Source organism: Ailuropoda melanoleuca, chromosome 12 (assembly GCF_002007445.2).
Source record: "Ailuropoda melanoleuca isolate Jingjing chromosome 12, ASM200744v2, whole genome shotgun sequence".
Lineage (NCBI taxonomy): Eukaryota > Metazoa > Chordata > Mammalia > Carnivora > Ursidae > Ailuropoda > Ailuropoda melanoleuca.
Window position 1 is genome coordinate 52,409,411 of NC_048229.1, and position 20,674 is coordinate 52,430,084.

The following is a 20,674-nucleotide window of genomic DNA, read 5'->3' on the forward strand; positions in this document are numbered from 1 at the left end:
AAAGATCTAGAATGCAGCCTGCAGAATAAGAGAACAGGAATCATCTTGTGTGATGATAATAAATGCTGGGCTCTATTAGTGCTTCGGCCGTGGATTTGGCCACCATTCAACAGCCTCTATGGCCGGCTCTCCACATGCTTTTTCTTTTCTTCCTCCTGTCTGGTTGCAAACTTATTTTGACTGAGGATTTACTTGTCACCTCATGTTGACATTTTAAGTTATTGCATTAAGAAAAACACAGGAGAAAGCAAACAAGCAAGTATATTCCAACAGGTCACCAGGCAGAGGAGTCCTACTCAGATTTCAAAGAAAAGGAGGGGGGTTGGGAGCAGAATGGAGAACAGATATATTTATAAGGGGGAAAAAAATCCTCCTAGCTTTTTGGGCCCAAGTCAGATCTTGAATTGTGGGTATTATTCTCAGCTACTGGTGATTCCTAGGACTGCTAAGGGGGATTCTTGGTCCAACTACAGTTGCTATGTAATTCTATGGAGCCATGCTAACATTCTGATTTCTCTGATTATAAGTGAATGCAACAACAAAGAGAATAACGCTGCTTTAAAAACTGTTTCCACAGTGTCTCCAGGGGACAGGTTTGCTTTGGTCTATAAATTCCCCAAAGGCAAGCTGAGACTATGTAAATTAAAAAAAAAAAAAACCGAGCCAGTGACAACCAACTCTGTGGTTTTATTTGATTTTCCAAAACACATGTCCATCAGCGCGTTGTAGACGATACAATATGATTAAAGCACAGCAATAATCACCCATATATTGCATTTTAATTGGTATAGTGTGTGATGAATAGGGAGGTTGGAACCAGTAGGTATACTTTTACCTTTGAGCTATTTCTTTGATTCATCAGAATTTGTGAAATGGAAGTCAGGCAGTCTGCACCCTGGGCCGGGCTCTGCCACTTACCAGCCTCGTGACCTTGGATAAGTCACTAAATAGCTTTGCAGCCCATTTTCCTCAACTCTGAAATGAGGGGTTAAGCTAGATAAGATCTGAACAGCCTTCCACTTCTAGGCTTGGCCACTGGAAGATGTTTTTCAGTTTCTGGAATTTCATTACTGAAACCTATGATCTTATATCTCTCTGGCAGTTGAGTCTCTGCCTTTATGATCTATGACAAAGATGACTTTTGTCTAAACTTCGGATTTCTGAAACTGATTTCAGTGAATTGCATCAGACATGTTTTTAACTAGCTAATATTTAATGAGAGGCAGAGAGAAATAGCAGCAGCAATTTAAATAGTTCTTTCCTTGCTATTCCATTCCATGCGCATTTGCCCTGGAGTAAATGTGAGACAGTCAGGAATTTGTGCCCACCTGTCCTGAGGGTGAATTTCTTCCTATTCTGAGTCTATACCTCGAAGGTATGGTGTTTTTTTGTTTTTTGCATTTTGTTTTCACAATATGGCCCCTAAACATAAGTTAGCCATTTGGTGCTTAACTGGTCATTTGGTGCTTCACTGAAGAAATATGTCTATTCCAGTGATGGAGGAAAACCTAACAGTGCTGGGCTTACTGGTCTACTGTGCTACAAGCGGCAGGTAAATATTTTTGTTCAACTCAAGGGATTTTTGAGTGTGATTTTTGACTCTTCGTAAGTTTTGCTTGCTCTGATGACTTCAGGATTTGCTATCCCTGCTCCCCAAGCATAAGCTAGGACTCAAATAGGCAGTCCACTGGATTTCCTGCCCATTCTCTGCTTGTACTGGGCCTGTGCAACGATGAGGGTGGAGTTAGAGCATGTCAATCCACCCATTGTACTTTATGGCTTTGAAGGCTACTGAACTGGTTGCCCAGGACTCATTCCTTCCCAGCACCCCTGGGGAACTAGCCTTTCAGTGTGTGATCACGGGGCCGTGCTCTCAGGCAGCATGGAAGCCGCCAGCTTCGCGCTCAGCCTTCCAACCCTAGTAGGCTTTGGCCCCAGAAAGGGCTTCCGTTGGGCCACATGACTGGTAACATTGTGTGCCAAACACTTCGGGGAAAAGACAACAAATTTCTACTTAAATGCTTGCTTTTTGCCACCTCCCAGTGGGAGAAAACTAGGAGAAGTTACGCTGACAGGAGTGCGGTAGTCTCTTTATCCGGTTATGAGGCTAGATGCATTTTGAACACATTCTAGGCAAACATCTGTATTCCACTTTTAGCCTCTTCATCCTTATTTTCCACTTGGTGGCGGTTTCGTGGAAAGAGATCTCTGCTCTTCTTGAATACACATTATCCTTTAGAATTCCAGAAGCACTTCAGATCTTCAAAACTCTTAATAAGCAGTGACTTTTACAATTATTTTAAAAAGCGGTGATCCTTAAATGTTTTTCAGGTCTTTTAAAAACGTATTCCTCATAGGGACAAGTAATACCAAGTGCTGCTGATGATAGGGAAAAATTAGAGCCTTCATACATTGCAGGCGGGGATATAAAACGGTGTAGGCTCTTTGGAAAACAGCCTAGAAGGTTAAACGTAGGATTACTATATGATCCAGCAGTTCCACTCCTAGTTATCCAAGAGAAATGAGAGCATATATCTACGTAAAACTCACACACAGTTGTTCATAGCAGCGTTATTCCTAGAAGCCAAAAATGGAACCAACTGAAATGTCCATCAAATTGAGTGAATGATCAAAATGTGGTACATCTATACAGTGAAATATAATTTGGCAATAAAAAAAATGAGGTATTGATACGTGCAGCAGTATGGGTGAATTACAAAAACATGATAAGTGAAGAAGCCAGTCACAAAGTCCCACATATCATGATTCCCTTTATGTGGAATGTTCAGAATAGGCATCAGTCAAGACGGAGAGTACATTCGTGGTTATCAGGCTGGAGTGGGTGGGAATAAATATATTAAAAGTCATGCAAGTGTACTCTTTACATGGGTAAATCCTATGAAATTTGATATATATTTCAATAAAGCTGTTACCAGATTTTTTTTTAATTAAAAAACAATACCTTCTGTGAGATCATGTCATTTCCCTGCTTCTCTGTCCCATCTCGAACAAAACCAATCTCCTTACCAGCACCTGGTTCCTGCCTGCCCCTCTGTGCCCTCCCCCCTCCTTCATCTTGCCACATTGGCCTCTATTCTGTTCCACCAGCTCATAAACTGTGTTTTTTCCCCCAGGCCTTTGCATTTGCTCCTCCCTTGGCCTGATGTGCTCTGCCCTTCTGACCTCTGAATTTTTGTCATTCAGATGTCACCTTAGAGAGGTCCTCCTGACTACCTTTGGTAAAATTACCTCTCCATCCCCTGCATGGGTGGTTGCATCATCCTGTTCTTTTCTCTTCAAAGCACCCAACTGTATCTGAAATTCCTATTTGTTTGTCTGACGATTTAGCCTGTGTATCCCACACTAAATGAAACCTTCTCTCCTGAGGCAGGGACAAATACTTCTCCAAGGCCTAGCTCAGTGCCTGACATATGTGCACTCAATAAATATGTGAGGGATGAATGAGTGAGCATTAGAGCGTGCTCTGCTGTCAGCTGAGAGTGGATATCCCCGTTTCATTGCGGTGGGCCCCTGCAGTATGAATTGATCAAAGCCATTTACCTGGGCACCTTTACTGCCTTTCTCTGTTATATCCTGATAGAGGGGAGGCTAAAATGCCAGAGGGGACCCAGAGGCATGGGAAAAAACTAATGGACCTTGAAATTGGGATCTAATTGAGAGTTTGCAAAATATTGTTCATGATTCAATCTACTCACTTCCATCCATTCAGTCTCTGAAATACTCTTTCTCTTCTTAACACTTCTGTAATTTTACATTGTATTTATGTTGATTTAATTTTTTTTTTTTTTTTGCCTATAACATCATATTGGAAGCTCTTCGAAGGCAGGAAATGTAATTATTCCTTACCCCATGTTCTCAGTACACATATGTCATGTGTCTCTTAGGTACACAATGTACCTTGACCATCATTTGTAAACTCAGATAACTCCGACATCAGGATGTCAAATTAGATTTTAGACAGTTTCATTCTGGGAACCTGACACTTCTTTCCATGCTTATTTTACTCCATAGAGTAATTCCACTTTAAGTTAATCTTCAAGGTGTTTGGAGTGTTTGAAGGTTACCTGCATAGCACCTGGTTTGCTAGCGATGTAAAGAAACACAGGCTTGGGTTGACTTTCCACAGGAAGCAGGTGGGCTCACTTTGGTGCGCTCTCCCTTGGGTGGCTCTCATGTGGAAAGCCAGCTGTCCTACCATTTTACACCAGCCTTGTGCTGGGTTCTGGGGGAAAGAAGAAATACTATGAGATATATTGGCCCAGGCTTTCCAGTGGTGACCCCTTCTGGAATGCTGGGAAGAACTAAAGAGATAACAGTGCCTTTTCCTGCCTTTTATCAGATCTGGAGGGTGGCTTGGGACTGACTAACCTGAAGAGTTTCTGGCCAACTACTGATGCCTCCTCCAAGAGTTGTTGCTTTGAGCTCCAAATAGGATCACGAGGTCCTAGATATGGATGTATGGGAAGACATCTGTTACTATGCTTAAAAATAAGTTAATTCATTGACATCACTTGCCATCTATTTGGGCCACTTGTATTCAATTAACCCTTAAGCATACAGTAGAGAAATGAGCTTTATGTTGATTTTCCTGGTGTTATATTTCCTTCCCTGGCCTTACAGCTCCATGCAAAATTCTCTATGGAGATACTGTCCTGGGAAATATGATAAAAATAGTTTAGATTTTTTAAAAAAAGGACTCTGTCTTTTTTCTCTCTCTCTCTCATTCTGTCTCTACACACACACACACACACACACATCTCCATCCTATGTTTGATAGCCTTGCTATAAAAAAATTATCTGAAGTCATTTTATATTCTGACATCTCTTTAGTGGGTGCCATGGTTAATGTTATTACTCCCTAAGAAAGAATATAATTTTTCTGAGAACATTAAGCTATATTACTCTGAAACAGAGAACAGTACTTTAATTCTTGATAGGATAAAATAAGGTCCCTCTTACATGACTTACAGACCACCTTATATTTGCATAACACTTTATATTTCTTAGGGACTTCCCTCCAGAGTTTTTGTTGAAACACAAAACACATTGTACCAAAACTGATGTTATCTTTTGTTTCAAAGTAATAGATAATTGTTATTATGTTGTAATGTTTAAAAATGATAATTGAGAAAATAAAAAATAAAAATGATAATTAAGAAATCGGCTCAAAAATATTTAATTAACTTTACTTAGCATGTTACATCTTTAGGGAAAACACTTAAAATTTCACCAGTAAAGCAGCAGAATTTCCCCTGTTGGGTTATTCTATGGATACAACTATCTTCCAAGTCAAATTGAAGTTGCTCTTGCACATTATTACTATGAGCTGAGGTACCCAGGGAAGTAGGGTATAGCTGTCAAGGTTATGAAACACTTATGTTAGGCACCGTGTACTATTGAATGAGTTTACATCCTTAGGAAAAGAAGACAGGTACAAAACAGGATATATGTCACACATACACATGAGAATTTTCCCGTAGGCCAGATGACCCCTCTTTTTGTTTTGCTACTAGGCACCAACTCCAATGTGATGAAGCTATGTAGCCTGATGACATGGAAAGTCAATGGAATTCTATAGCATTGTGGGATCTCTCCAGGCAGTACCAGGTTTCTTGTCTTCATATCAAGGTAGATGTAAAAAGGAGGAGAACCTTCTTCCATCCCAAGCCTTCATAGGACTTGGCTTGGTTTCTTATTTATATGTAAACTGTGTATATAATTATCATATTAGTTATATTATTAGCTATATAATATAGGTGTGTCCTAAGCACTGTGCTGATGTCATATGGGTAGTATTATATTATTTAATCCTCATGAGAGTGCTTTGAGGAAGCTAAATGACCATTTTACAGATAAGAAAACCAGAAGAGTGAACGTCATGTGCCCTGCTTACCTAGCTGGCCGTCACTCACTCACTCATGATTCATGAAGCACTTGTCAAGCAACTACTGCATATTGTTAGCATTAAAGATACAAGGGAGGATCAAGCCCAGTCCTTGTCTTCAAAGAGCTTCAAGAACTATGTTGGAGCAGAACTTAGTTGTCATTTCAAAGGTAAAGGAACTCAAATTGGGGAGTTTGCTGGCATTTGCCTTAGGACTATGCGGCCAAAATAAACGTGATGTATAAATGCAAGCATCAGAATACGAGTGGGAGGAGATATCCTAGAAAACATTTTCTCAACTATATCTATGACTCTTGGGAGCTCCACGTTCATTATTAAGTTCTTTGATGACACCGACCATTGCGCAGAAATCTCTTCCCAGAGCAATTTATAAATATCAAATAATTTTTATGGTGGGTAATTCCAGAAAGGGTTAAAGTTAGCTTCTCTGGGACACATGATGGGAAAGTAGCTGAACATGATTTCAAAGGGATTTTTTAGGAGAGATTTCCAATTATAGAGAAGTAATTTCCCTTTCTAGCTTACCAAGCTCTATTTCAGACTAATGCAGTTTCAAGATCCATATCCCTTCTCCCCTTATTTCAACAGATATTTTGAATATGAAAATCTTATGTCAAAACTTAGGGGAAGGCTTCATCAGGTTTTTGAAAGGCTAAGTAAGAATTCTGTTTCTAGGAATAAAAAGATTTGGATCAGAAAGATTCTTTGCTAGCTAGAGTCCCTTTTTGGATGGTAGTTCAAGCAGTCTTTAATCATATTTTTGTTGATTATTTATTAGTTTCCCTGGGAAATCAAATACTGAGTAATGTAAAATGTGTTTTCCTTAAGATATTTTATGAGTCGGAATCCCGAGTAAAGAAATAATGGAAAATACATTTCCTTTGCTGATATGGACTAATTGGAAATTAAAATACCTTTCTCTAGTCAGTGCCCCACATGGAAATGCTAAGTGCCCTTACTGGCCCAATTGTACCAACCGCAGTTTCTGCCCAGACAAAACTCTTATGCCGCTAGTAGATAAAGAGAGCGCTTTGTCAGTAAATCAAAACTGTGGAGCACTAGAACTAATTTAAGTGAAAGGATAGGCTCCAGGCCAGCTGTTTGGGTAAACCCACATTGAACCAAATGGGAGACGGATGAAACTTAATATGTGTGTGTCTTCCAGTCATCAGCCTCGAGTGTGTGTAACGTCAGCTTGTGGTGTTTGTCATCGTGAGAAGTGTGAAGGCAGACCTCCGTTCCCAACTGCATGGTGCTGCCAGCTTGCGACAGCTCTAGTCAATATCGGTCTTGCTCCTGGGGGAGCCAGACCTCGGCTCGCTTCCTGATGCAGGTCAGGGGAGCTGTGAAACGTCTTTACTGTCTTTCCTTGTACACGTCATCCCGATCAAGTGAAATCAAAAGGCATTTGAGAAAAAAAAATCTGCTAGAGTAAATCACAAAGAAAATAGGATGCATTTTGTGCTATTGAAGGCAGTGTAGTTTGGAGGAATATACAAGGTAAACATAGATGGCAAATGAGAAAACAGTTGGGAATAACGAAGTATGTCCCGGTAGCAGAAGCAGCAGAGCACGGCGGAGAAGAGCACGACTCTGGAGACGCATGGTCCGAGTTCAAAACCCATTCTGCCACTTCCTAGGTATGAGAGCCGGGGCAGATTATGTAGCCCTTCTGTGCTTGGATCTTCATCCATGAAGTGGAGAGGTAAGAACACGCACCTCAAGATCACTCAGATGTCATTTGAGACATATGTAAGAACTGTGACCTAGAGAAGTAGGTCAGAAGGGCTATGAAAAGGTCGCTGCTCTGCGTTTTGAAGCCCATGGTAGAAACGTCTTCATTAAGTTGAACCGATATTCGAATATCTCTGACACTATGAAAAATGTGATTTCTTATAGTTCCATCTACTAAAGAGGGGCTCAGAATGACCGTATGGATGGAGAAAGGAGATTGTTCTGGCTTTCTGGAAAAAGGAGGAGAAAGAAAGAACACCCACCTCTGAGGATTGTTGTGATTTCATAGCTGTGAAGGTGTTTGGAATGGTACCTGGCCCGTAGTGAGCATTGTGGAAGTTGGTGATTGTTATTGTAGATCATAAGTCAGAAGCTCAGATGCCTACAGGGCCTGCGAGCACCAGCCTCTGATCACTGGCAGTGGAGACCATTTGCGTGGAGAGGAGAGTGGTCAGGACAGTGCTCTTTGGCTTCTCAGCTGCAGCCGCTGCTCCCCGCTGCACTGGGTGTGGCCTTAGGGGAATGCTGGTTCAGTGTTGCCAGATCTTCTGATATTTCAGAAGACACTGGAAATCTGGATTTTGCTGAAAATCTCTCAACTCTTAAATCTCATTGATTTATTTTGAAGCCCTCTACAAGCCCTATCTGCAGGCTATGGGCCACCAGCTCATGACATCTGTGGTCTAATAATGAAACATTTAAATGGAGCTTACAGAAGCCCATCTGATAAATTTCTTATCACACTGTAAGGCAGAGATTCATTTTGGTTTTGGAAATATTCATGGAGTTCCTACTATATGTCAGACCCTGTGCTGGTGCCAAAGATACAGAAGCGACCAAGAACTCACACACTTTATAAGATTTTTGAAGAGAAAGCAACACTTGGCACCTGATAGATACTCCGTGTTGGTTCCCAGCTCCTTCCATTACCTCTGCTAAGTCTAGACCTGATCCAGTAAGTGCTTGAAAGCTAATTTAGGTTTTTGAATAATAATAGTGTGATGCAGTTTAAAACTAACAAATCTACCAATAATATTGCAGAAATATTGTACTGAAGTTCTGTTCCTCTTAGTTTCCTGCTTTTTCTCTGATTAATCACCCTCTTTCACTTGATATCACTTCATTACTTATGGACATGGACTTGGACTATGATATTTTTCCATTGTTTGCATGTTGCTTCACAAATTTTTCTCATTTTATCTTTGAGAGTGTGAACTTCCTTCACACTTCCAAGGGTGTTCAATGGAACACTAATCCTGTGAGCCGTCATTTGGGAAATAGGGAATATTATACATCTCCTCCCTTTCTTGGAGATTCACAAAGCCTGTTAGCAGAGCCCATTAAAGGCTCTGAGGAAACACTGCAGTTTACAAAGCTACTTGCTAAACTTTGTCTGAGTAAATGCTTCCCAAATGTATTTGACCAAGGCGTAGCATCCCCTTCTTTTCCCCACATAATGCACCTTAATATGCCGTTATTGACAATTGTTTGGCCCATTGGGGGAAATGCCGGATTGCCAAATTATAGTTCCTCCTAGGAACTATAGTTTCTTTCAATTTCTTCTCTACCCCAGTATGCACAGGTAAAGATATCTCCAAGAGCTCAGACTTTATTTTCAAGGAGTCTAGCAAATTGAGCGTGGCAGGTGGCCATCTTGTTGGTGCCTGACAATTGAATTATAAATCTTCGAGGAAAGAGACGGTCATCTTGTACTCTGTGCGGCACCAAGCACAGGGTCGTTCTGCAGTGGGTGTGGAACAAATGCTCATTAACTGACCAGTGAACGCCCTCAGCAAAAATATTCCAGGAGATGTTAATAGTAAATGAATTCAGATAAAGAATAGATGGGTGGTTTGGGGTACTATTCCTGTAACTTCTCTGCAAGTTTAAAATGATTTCCAAATTTAAGCAACTTGTTTTTCATCTATCAAACCGTGTTCCTAAAATGTGTAAATTATACCTCCGTTGGAAAAATAATATTGCAAGGCTTGGCAAGCCCAAGAGATAAGAGCAAGAAAGAAAAATGGAGGATGCCCATGAGCAGGTCAAGAAAAGAGAATGAAGAAGAACAAGTGTGCAGCAGAATCAGCAGGTTTGGGTTCTCACCAAGATCAGTGCCTGTTACTGGGGCTAAGATGGTGTCATCCAAGGGCCCCGCTCCCAGGCTGCGTTCCAGATTGGGTCTGCCCAGGTCTCCCACCGAGTCTTGTGGCCATGGAATTTGCCAGTGCTTTCAGCCCCCACAATTGTCGACTCCTCTATGACCCCCCTGCCCCACCTGCCCCCACTTGGGTGGCACATCTGGCCTCACTGCTTCCACTTCAGGGCGGTAATCTCCTCCACCATCATGGACCCCCCACACCCCACCACACTGCTCAGTGCCTCACGGCAAGACCCAACCTGACTCCTCTTCGGAGAAGGAGGAATTAGCCTCAGATTTGAGGGTTCGATGGTAAAATGACGTTTCCCACACTCACAGACCTGCATACCAACGAGAAACTTGAGTTGATTTTAGACTGTTACTATGAGCCTTGTACAGTCCCCAAATGACAAGGGAGCACGGAGCTGATTAACCATCCTTGTAAGCCTCAGGAGCTCTCTCGTGTCTTTTTGGTTGTGGGCAGGGCGCTAATGCTTTGGCTTTAATACAATTCCTTTCCTCCCAGCTCTTCACATTTGTAAATCTTCGATAAAATGTATGTGGGAAATCAGTAGGACACGCTTCAACCCCGTTACAATAGTCGGAGGAAGACCATCCTAGCCTTTAAAATCTCTCCCGTTGACACTAATATTTTTACCACCCGTCCCTGGGCCCTCATGCCCACCTCCTGATTTTTATGAAGGTGCGCACTGCAGGACAGTGAGAGTCACAGGATTTTACATAACTCCTAGGTGTGTTTGGAATGAAAACAAAGATAACCCTGTTCAACAGTGAATTTGTGCCTCTGGGTGAATGGCCAGGTGTTCTTTCAACTGAACTGTGAGACTAATTTCTTCCTGGCCTCTGGAAACCAGCTGAAGAAGTGGGCCAGCTGGTATATCTTCAATCTTGCATACCAACATCTTTCTCTGATTCACAGATTTCCTTTATCCCCAGCACTTCCTCTGGTATGTGCATCCCCGACAGTAAGTGATATCTCTTATTGGATTTGGGCATTTTTCAATCATGAGTCTTTGGGGTGGGGGGAGTAGAGGAAGGGGGTGGGTGGCTACATTAGAATATTTCCAGAGGGAGCCATTCTTTAATCTCACCCAGCTCGGACTCCTGTGGATAAGATGGTCTCCACATTTGCAAGGAGATGACACCAAAGTCATAGAGGATGGCATTAGGAGCCTGACTCTTTTTAATATTTAAATGATCTCAGGGAAAACAAAGTTAATTTCCATCCGGTTGTTGTAACGCCCACCATGACTAGAGTATACAACAGGAAGCTACGGAGATTCTCATCTAGAGAAGTTTCATTTTGGAAACTTTCTGATGACTTTGATTTGCAAAGCACAGCTTTTCCGTATTAATGGACTCACTTGACAGTGACCTGAGATTTGGAGAGGCCCAGAGATTTACCTGGTGAGTCACAGAGTAAAACTTGATACTTGGAAGCAGGAGCCTCTATACCTGACAGTCTGGCGGTTCTCAGGATACCGGATCATATCCGTAATTTATTTTCCCAAATAGCTGTAACATACAAGATTCTCCGTGCACTAAACCGGGTATTTGAAAGTCACAAGTAAGGGGCAGAGGACCTCTGGTGACTTGATCACGTCCACCTTCAGGAGTGTGTGCCTGTTGGCACTCCTGGTATAATCTGGACCTATCTTACAAGCATTTTAAGGGAAACGCATTTTTCTTTGCTAGGGATACGTACACACTTCAGTTTTCAGAGGCTGTAGTGCTTCTGTTGAAACTGTGCCTGCCTGTTTTTGAGATGCAATTGACAAGAGCCTTCCAAAGTGAGCTGTACCATGATGCAAACCTTGAACCTCCTTTAGTCTAGTGTGTGTGAGAAATTCGGTCGAATGCCTGGTCGACCAGGCAGTCAGCGTCAGGGCTCAGCGGGCAAATGCCATTCTCAGCCCTTCATACAAACCTAGCTTGCCTGAAGGGTGTGCGTTGAAACATATGTGACTTTTCAGGTACTTTTTTTTTTTTTTAAGATTTTATTTATTTATTTGACAGAGCGAGCGCATAAGCAGGGAGAGCGGCAGGCAGAGAGAGAGGGAGAAGCATGTTCCCCAAGGAGCAGGGAGCCCAATGTGGGGCTCGATCCCAGGACCCTGGGATCATGACCGAAGGCAGACACTTAACTGACCAAGCCACCCCCAGGCGCCCCTTTCAGACACTTTCAAATGTACTGGACATTTCAATTGCAGATTCCCTTGAATCGGATCTTAGCAGATATTTACATATTACAAAAACAACTACGTTTCGTGCAAAGTACGGTAGCAGCTTTCACTCCTAAGAGTATATGTTACCTATACCGTTTACACACAGAGTTGTCCGTGCGAGAGTTCTTTGCCCTTGGTGACAATTGCAGTAGTTGAAGCACCCCCTTAAAAAGCAACATAGATTTTCAAAAGGGAATTTCTCATGGTTCGTAACTCATAATAAAATAATAAAGCTATGCCCACGGCAAAAATGCCTGTAGGGAAAGGGATGGGACAAGAGCAGGAAATCTGGACTAGCTTTTTTTAAAAAAAGATTTAAAATTCTAAGACTTTGGAAAAACTCAGCTTAAAAAATAGCATGAATAATGACTATTGGTATTTGTTGAGTGTTTACCCAATGCCAAGCTCTGTGCCTCATGCTACGCGTCGGTTTTTAAATTTCACCCTCACAACTCTCTACGAAGTGCGTGTTTTATTAGCCCTATCTGTTAGGCGAGAAAGCTGAGGCTTCCCACAGTGTCTTACAAGGTCATTCGGCCTCCAGCAAGTAGGGGGAACAGAATGCCGGCTCACGCGGTCAGCCTTCGAGTGGTTGCTCTTCGCCATTTTTCTTGCCTCATACATCATTTCTTCCTCCAGCAGGGGTCACGGACTGAGCCAGCAGGCCAAATCCAGCCTCAGGGAACAGTCGTCACTGCTGAGCAGTCCTTACGTGTCAGGATTATTTTCTGTTCCTTCATTTATTCTTTCATTTCATCCTCAAAACCACTCCATGAAGTCGGTGGTGGTTAGTATCCCCATTTTCCGTATGAGGAACACTGATGTTCAAATGAAGTAGTGGGTCCCAGATGTTAGCAGGACTAACATCCAACTCCAGGCAGCCTGGTCCCAGAAGCCAGTCTCTTAACCATCATGCTTAGAAATGCGTTTGTCTGCCAACATTTTAAAATCGCAGTATTTCACACGACACACAAAGATGTCCGACTTCTCTTGGAAAACCAAACCGGACTGAAGATGGGGCAGTACTGGTTCCCTTCCACCTGGCAAACGTCACTTGGCAATCGTGGGTAGCGCTTATGTTAGAGGGGTGTCTCCTGCTACCAGCCCTCCCTTTCACGGCTTTACTCCCGGTGACTCACTTGGACTTTGGGGGCCTTTTAGTTTGCAGTTGTGGTCCGGGGTTTTCATGGGACTGGAGCTGCCTCTGCCGGGGCCTGTCTGTTGAATGTGCTTTGTTGTATGTGTTTACTTGTTCAGTGCTGACAGCATCCCCCCAAAATAACAATAGGCTCTTCCTCTGTCCCCTTCTGCAGCTCTAGCATTTGCGCCTGACCACGGGGGAGCCTGCGAAATTTATACCCTTTTCTCTCTCCGCCTGGTTGATAGCACTCTGGTGATGTTTGGTTGGCCATAACCAAGCTGGTAACAGCATCTCCAGGCTTTGGCATATAGCTTGATGGGCCGTCGCAGGACCCAGAGACCCCCAGGCTCTGTCCGTGTCAGAGCGAAGTACAACTCTAATGCCCAGAAAATGCAGAGGAAGAGTTTGGCAGGTACATGCATCCTTAACAAACCAGAGATTTATGTATTGAACGGGGCTTTTCTAAGAACTCAGTCTTGATGATTTGTTCCATGTTGGGCCAAACCAGGGTATTATTGGTAAGATAATGAGTGGCATTCACCCAAGGGTAATCCTTCCAGGGATTTTGATGATGCAGTAAATCATGAGTGTAAAGCCTGAGTGGTTTATGCCATTAAAACCTCAGGATAGAATTAGACTTGTAATCACCACTTGCCCATGTTTTGTCATTTATGATAATTATAGTAGTAATAATCCGTGTATTGTTGAGAAGTAGCAGTCAGAAGCATCCATCAATTTTTTATCGACACCAAATCAAGTTGATACTTCATCTTTGCTGCAAAAATGTAGATTGCACCAATTAGTCTAAAGAAATTGGGCAGTCATTAGCAATGAAGTAAGCAGTTAATCTACAGAATATTTCTGGTTCCTCTGATGCCAACAATCCCTCTTAATTAGGTGGAATACCGTGAGTGTCTTTGGGACTCTGTCAATAGCGCCATTGTTGGCTTAGATTAGAAGGAGCATCCATGTCCCTGCTTTTATTTAAAAGAATGCACTATTACCTCCCAGCCCCCACCTTGTACCCTTCTGCGCTTCCAGGCAAATTTATTCTGAAGCAGAACACTCAAATCAAAGCGGTTGGCATTTTTTTTTTCTTATTTAGAAATAGGAATTTTCCCCAGTGGGCTGCTTTCAGGGCTGGGGCGTTAGCTCACCATCCCATACTTGTTAACTCTGCTCGTTCACCTTCCCCAAATCATGGAATAATCATCTCCTTGAAAAGAAGGAAAGAAAGAAAAAGAAGGAAGGGAAAGAGAGAGAGAAAGAGAAAAGAAAGAGACAGAACTAAAGAAAGAGTCAGAATTTAAAAGGAAATCCAACTAGTTGTGAAGAAATCCTGGTGCTAATGAGCTTTCTACATCTGCCTCAAGTCTTTTCCCCAGGCTATCCCAATCTCCGTCTCTAGACATTTTCAGTCGGCATTGCCCATAAATTGTACTAAGCAGCTGAATAATGTAGTGTGGAAATGGCGAATATATATATCTTTTCTATTTAGGAAGTTTGGAAAAGCAAGACTATGAAAGAAAGAACTCACTCCTAACCCCCAACCATGACACCAACCTCTGTAACTGTTTTTTGGTAGGTTTTATTCCGAACTCTTAAACATACAAATATGTGGAGTTTTGTTGTTGTTGTTGTTGTTGTTGTTGTTGTTTTGCTGGAGTTATTACTTTTGCTCCTTGAATAATGCAGGGGTCAGGGGTGCTGATTCTCTGCACAGTCAAAAATCCCTGTAAAATTTTTGACTCCCCAAAAGCTTAATAACCTCCTGTTCACTGGAAGTATTACCAGTAACATAAACATTGATGAACACATATTTTGTATGTTACATTTATTTTATACTGTATTCTTACAATAAAGTAAGCTCTAGAAAAAAATACTAAGAAATCATAAGGAACAGACTTACAGTACGGTGTTGCGTTTACCAAAAACCACATAGAAGTGGACCTGCGCAGTTCAAACCTATCTTGTTCAAGAGTTAGCTATATGGGGGCGCCTGGGTGGCGCAGTCGTTAAGCGTCTGCCTTCGGCTCGGGGCGTGATCCCGGCGTTCCGGGATTGAGCCCCGCATCAGGCTCCTCCACTGGGAGGCTGCTTCTTCCTCTCCCACTCCCCCTGCTTGTGTTCCCGCTGTCGCTGGCTGTGTCTTTCTCTGTCAAATAAATAAATAAAATCTTAAAAAAAAAAAAAAAAAAGAGTCAGCTGTATAATGGGGCGCCTGGCTGGCTCAGTTGGTTAAGTGTCCGACTCTTGATTTTGGCTCAGGTCAGGATCTCAGGGTTGTGGTATCAGGCTGTGGGGTAACCCCCCCCCCAAGAGTCAACTCTATGGTATTCTTTTTTTCCTCTTGGCATAATATTTTTTTCACTTTACTAACAATTTCAATAATCATTTTTCATGTATAAATAGTACTCCATCAAATATAGAGTATATCCCTTCTCCATGTTTTGCATTATTTCCCTGAGATAAAAAGTGAAATACTGGATCAAAATTGATAAGTTTCTTTATAACTCTTTTTTTTTTTTTAAGATTTTATTTATTTACTTGACAGAGATAGAGACAGCCAGCGAGAGAGTGAACACAAGCAGGGGGAGTGGGAGAGGAAGAAGCAGGCTCATAGCACAGGAGCCTGATGTGGGGCTCGATCCTATAACGCCGGGATCACGCCCTGAGCCGAAGGCAGACGCTTAACCGCTGTGCCACCCAGGCGCCCCTCTTTATAACTCTTGATAGAAATTGACAAACTGCGCCCCGAAAGAATTGTACCAATTTTAAAAACCTCACCAGTAATATATAGATACCAGTTTAATTTTAGTGAATGAGATTTAAATTCAAATGTGTTGGCATGCTTGTATCTAAGCTAAAAATATAAATGTTAGCCCTCCATAATGGACAAATGGGTACAGTATCAAATTGTGCTGTGACTCACACTTGGCTTAAACAAGGGCAATTATTATCTCATGTTACAGGAAGTTCAGAAGTAGGACAGCTGTAGGTATGATACGATCATAGACCCAGTGATGTCACTGAAGACCTGGATTCCTCTCTTTTAAGCTCACCATGGTAACCTTTCCCCTCATGCTGGCTTCCTTCATGTTTCAAATGGCTGCAGCTGCTCCCGGCATCACATCCAGATGTTGAAACAACAAAGATGGAAAGAGATCAACTCTTCCAGTGCCTCCTTCTCAAGAGTGAGGAAATCCTCCCTAGAAATTCCCTGTTGACCTTCTTTCCAGTCTCATTGCTTATATCTGGGTCAGATGTTCAGTGCTAAACCAAAACTTACCAAGGGAAATGGAAACGCCATTACTGGCTTTATTACCCAAGATTTACTCCTGAGCTGGCAGTGGCATCCATTTCTCTGAGTTGAAGACATGAATAAAATAGGGGCTCTGTTAGCAACGAAGAAGAAGGGGGTGGTTGTTGGGGAGGTAAACTGTAGTGTCTCCCAAGACAACCTAAGTTTTTTCTTCAGTCTTCGGCTCACTCTTAGAACCATTTAGAATTATGTAGTAACAGTTTATGCATTTAATGGATGTCTGCAAGATATATGCAAGTCCTGGGCTTTGGCCTCCACGTAAGGCCCTCACATACTGTGACCATGCTTACATTCCTTACATTTTCCTAAAAACCTGCCTCAGTGCTATGCCCCAAAGATAAAAACCAGGACCTCCTCTATTTTCATAAACCTTTGGTATATAGGTCTCGTATGGGAAAGAAGTGAAACTGGCTTTCTGTTAGAGAACTCCTTTTTGGTGGAGTTTGGACATCTAGCAGGCCATTGTCAGGGTTTCTGCCAAGACCAAAGGTTTACAGAAAATTCCCACTGAATTACGCAGGCTCTGTGCATCTTATTCCACTGCACAGCCCAGCATTTTGAACGTTTCACTGCTCATTAGCACCTCCAGTGAAAGACCAAGAAAGGGGAGGGTGGGGATTGAGGAATTCCTATCAGTCAAATACTTCTTGTTTTATCTCGTTGGAGAAAGGACTGAAATTACTGCCTCAAAGAGTGCTTTGAAAATAATCTACTTTATTTCTCCACTTATTTCCCCCCTAATTGTTCAAATTATCAGCATTGCATTTTAGTTTAAAAAAAAAAAAAACACAACGATGTAGAAAACACGTCCCTGGGTTGAAGAAACCAGCCTAGCTACTGCATGCCTGAGAAATTCAGTACTATTTTGCATTTCATGTACACAGTTGAATCATAGGGTACAGATACTATCTTTTTATTAATGCCTGACTTGCAAATATTTCTTGGCACCGGAGAATCAAGGTAATCTTGGATCAAACCTGCCCGTTCCTTTAGCCAAGTAGATGAAAGTCCAAAATACGCCCATTTCCTGCCACGCCATGATGGAGTCGTCACTTCGGTTGTAATTCTGGGTGAAGACAAAAATAAAACAAAACACCCCACCTACGATACTTGTATACTTTTTGTTTTACAGCTTGTGAGGATTTTTATGAGATAATTACATGTTCTAATTATGAGATTACATACATTTCTACCGCTTATATAATCAAGTGTAATTATACGAACTGCTTGAACAATGATAAAAAAATTACTTGAAGCAAACATTATACATCAAAATGCCATTTCAGAAAGGCTTTTGGAACATATATGCCACAGGTCCCAGAAGAGGTGGACAAAGATGAACTCAAGAGCTTCCAGTAGCTTACTTTTATATTGGTTATGGCAGCAAGAATGACTCGTATCATTTTGGAAGATTCATCTTTCTAGAACTATTTTGCAAACATAGTACCCGTGATGTATACCTTCGTCATCTGTGCAGAAGCTGGTTGAGTTCTGAGTTTGTCTCCTTCTTCCCCTCACCTTCTCTCCCTCCTCCCCCCTCCCCGCCGTACTTCCTTCCCTTCTCCCCCTTCCATCCTCCCTACCCCTGCCTTTTATCTCCGGGCCTGGAGAAGGGCTTGAAACAGTAGGCTAATGGGGACAAATGGAGTGGATTCCTGAGACGTTATTTCCCAGTCAAGTAATCCTTGGATCCAAATGTTTGAAAGCAGCTGGCTTAGAAGAGTTAATGTTATCCTTAAAATTGTCTAACTCAGTCCTCAGAAGTTGGACTGCATATAAAGTCAAGGTCCATTGGGTTTCACGGCCTTTAGGAGCAGTTTTAGAATGGTGTCGTGGTGGTGGAGGAGAAACAAAGTAGAGAGAGGAAAGTAAACACAGACTACAGTGTAAGCAAAATTAGGAACCTTTAAAATGAAGTATGATGTTACAGACAGTTCCTTAGAAACAGCATGCTATTTATTATAATTGTTTCTTTCATCACTGAAAACAAAGTATATCGAAAGGGTAATTTTTCTGCAAGTCAACCCCTTTCCCTCGGGTGTCTTTTTTCAAGACTTTTTTTTTTTTTAAGCAAAATGTTTTAAAATAGAATTTTAAAACTTATTTATTTGTGGACTCCCATAACATTGCTAGGACTTCTCCCAAACCTTTCCATCCCTTCACATGTTCACTCATTCTTGATTTTAAAAGATAATGATAAAATTCCTAATCACCTGTCCTGAGTTACAATTCAAAGCAGTTTTTTTTTTTTTTTTTTGGACTAACTAGTAATGTTCTCCTAAGGACAGCATCACTGAGGTGTGCCGTTCATCGTCCATATGGAGCAAATTAGAGAGAGAAGGAGGGGAGCTGCCACTGTTTCTGATTGGTTACGGTAGTATTAAAAAAAATTGACTTGCCCCGCTTTAGAGAAGAAAGATGGATAAAATGCTCTTTGAACACGCTAGTCTTTTTTTTTTTTTTTTATGTCGGTACAGAAGGGTTGCATTTATATTTGGCTTTCCAGACCTGTCTCTTGACCTTCTAATTACTTTATTTGAAACAGCACTGAGGGTATAATAAACCTGGAGGTTGCCTCTCCTTTGCTTTATCATAAATTAAAGCTGCTGGTTTGTTGAGGTGAAAGTGGAGGCAGAATGTTCATTACTGCTCAAGTGACGGCTTGTCAATAGCAGTGCTTTTTAGTTTGTTCTAGTCAGCACTTGCTGTGCATTTTGTCGGGCCGCTGGGAAATAAATACAACAAGATTATACGTTTGGAATACCACAAGAGTTCACGGGAAAAAAAACCACAAATGATAAATTATACACTTGGTAGAAAGTGACATGCTATCTTGTGCTATTAACAACCAAAGATAATTGCAACGAATTGTAATTGCAGTTTGCAACTTACAGTACAGTGTGTCCAACATCAATCTTAATAGTGAACAAAGCAATTTATATTAAAACTTAATTCACTTGGTAACTTTCTGCTGTATACACGGGAGCTAACAGATGTAGCTTTTCAGAAAGTTCAAAGGCATTTGAAACGTGGCAAGAAATGCTAATGCAGTAAGCCTTGGAGAAATATTGCATTACTACTTGTAATGAAAACAAATGTATGTCATTATCTCCTACTTTGTGTTTATTTAATAAAATATGCAGTTTGCATGTTGGTGAATTCAGTGTTTCTGAATGGATATGGAATGATGTTCTATTTGGAATCAGAGGCCAAACAGGACTAGCAATTATGCGTCTAGTATAAATAGTCTGCTTTACTATTTTAGTAGCATGCCCCTTAATGCTTCAGTAGGTTTTGTATGAGGTGTAACAGCAAACTGGAGTAACTTTATTCATGACTTGCCTTAGATTGGATGTCTTTGAAGCAAGAAAGGGAGATCTCCTGGAATTACTTAAGAGAACAAGCATATTTGTTTTGTGAGCTTGACTGATGGCTAGTAGAGCAGTTGAGTGAAATCTCTAAACTGATTAGGGCTTTAGTTCAAACAATCTTCTATCTTTTTCATTAATTTATTCCTTAATGCTCTTTTGCTGCTCTCCTACCAAGGATAATAATCTCACACTCGCTGACCTCCATGAGTGGATGACCTGGAGCCCATAACTAATCTTATTTACTCTCCTGACCAGCCGAACTTCATTTACCTTGACTGGATAAAAAGCCTTGCGTTGCTAAGCTTCCCCTCCTTCGTAGCTTTCTAGTTAATCTACAGTGAAGGGAAGATGATAGGCTTTCCCAGTCAAGTTCCAGAAGCATCCAGGGACGGTGGAAACTTCAGGCCATTTCTCTTCCTTTCTTGAGTCCCCACTCTCCTAACACAGATTATTTTCATTTTGAAAGTCAATTTCCAGCCATGGGCTATATGAATACATTGTTGGATTTAGGTTTAATTGTTGAGTATGCATACATATAATTTTATATCCTGCTTTTTAATTTAATACCAAAGTGTTTCCCGTGTTGCTTCATAATTTAATAATTACGCATTTTAATGACAATAATTCATTAAGTTTGTATACTATTTTTTCTAATCATTCCCCATTATTAAAAAGTTGTGTTACTTTCACTTAGTTTCACTATTACAAATATTGCTGCAATAAAAATTTCTTAATTTTTTTTTCATGTAGATTGTTTCTTGGGAAAATGTTATTAGAAGTGTAATTATTAAGCA

At 41.4% G+C, this 20,674-nt stretch overlaps 1 protein-coding gene across 3 annotated transcripts in view; it reads left to right on the forward strand.

The window, feature by feature from the left end:
• The window catches only part of FTO (FTO alpha-ketoglutarate dependent dioxygenase), a 282,764-nt gene that overhangs the window by 186,508 nt on the left and 75,582 nt on the right, over positions 1–20,674 (forward strand). The gene's annotated exons all lie outside the window — the stretch shown is intronic.